The sequence below is a fragment of the Oratosquilla oratoria genome, chromosome 43, assembly GCF_046742065.1.
Source record: "Oratosquilla oratoria isolate Oo_2021 chromosome 43, ASM4674206v1, whole genome shotgun sequence".
Lineage (NCBI taxonomy): Eukaryota > Metazoa > Arthropoda > Malacostraca > Stomatopoda > Squillidae > Oratosquilla > Oratosquilla oratoria.
In genome coordinates, this window is record NC_134819.1 from 35,258,223 (window position 1) to 35,259,680 (window position 1,458).

Below are 1,458 nucleotides of genomic sequence, written 5' to 3' on the forward strand. Positions count from 1 at the left end.
AACCACCACCACCTCGACCACCACCACCTCAACCACCACCACCTCGACCACCACCTCAGCCACCGTCACCACCACCACCTCGACCACTATCACCTCAACCACCACCACCTCAACCACCACCACCTCGACCACCACCACCTCGACCACCACCACCTCGACCACCACCACCTCGACCACCACCACCTCGACCACTATCACCTCAACTACCACCACCTCAACCACCACCACCTCAACTACCACCACCTCAACCACCACCACCTCAACCACCACCACCACCTCGACCACCACCACCTCAACCACCACCACGACCTCAACCACCACCACCTCGACCACCACCACCTCAACCACCACCACCTCGACCACCACCTCAGCCACCGTCACCACCACCACCTCGACCACTATCACCTCAACCACCACCACCTCAACCACCACTACTTCAACCACCACCACCACCTCGACCACCACCACCTCGACCACCACCACCTCGACCACCACCACCTCGACCACCAGCACCTCGACCACCACCTCAGCCACCGTCACCACCACCACCTCAACCACCACCACCTCAACCACCACCACCTCGACCACCACCTCAGCCACCACCACCTCGACCACCATCACCTCAACCACCACCACCTCAACCACCACCACCTCAACCACCACCTCAACCACCACCTCAACCACCACCACCACCTCAACCACCACCAACACCGTCACAGCCACCAGCACAACCCCCACCTCTGCATTTACAACCACAACCATCACCATCACCAATGACTTGATCATCAGACTCAGGACTTACAGTAGTGTTCATCAGTCGAGTTATCTCACTGATTGAAGAATCTACCTCCACCTCCATATTCATCTCCACTTCTACCTCCATCTCCAGCTCCACATCCACATCCCCCTTCCCCTCCTTCTCATAGTCATCAGTGATACTCTAGATTTCACAGCCAATTTCTCCTTTGTTTATTGTGATTACTTTATGGCTCCAGTGGCCTTGCAATGGACTCGGTTTTGCTTCAGCTAAGTTGTCCGCTTTTGATCTCGCATTACGTCGCGAGTGAGTGAGGATCTCAGGTTGGAGATTTATTTCGATTTTTTTTGGTAATAAAAAAAGACGAGTTTGAATAGATTTTATTATGTGTACATGTATGTGTATATGTACGTGCATGTATATGTATACATATATATTTACACGTATATGTGTATATATGCTGGTATATTGTATATGTATATATATATATATATATATATACACATGTTGATGAAGGTGGAAAAAGAAGTCACGGGTCTAGTTCCGAGTTTCTGAGTTTATTTCTGGCCGGTTTCGCTCTATATTTTTGAAGAAGCATGGAGCGAAACCGGTCAGAAATAAACTCAGAAACTCGGAACTAGACCCGTGACTTCTTTTTCCACCTTCATCAACATGTATGTATGTATGTATATTGTTTATAC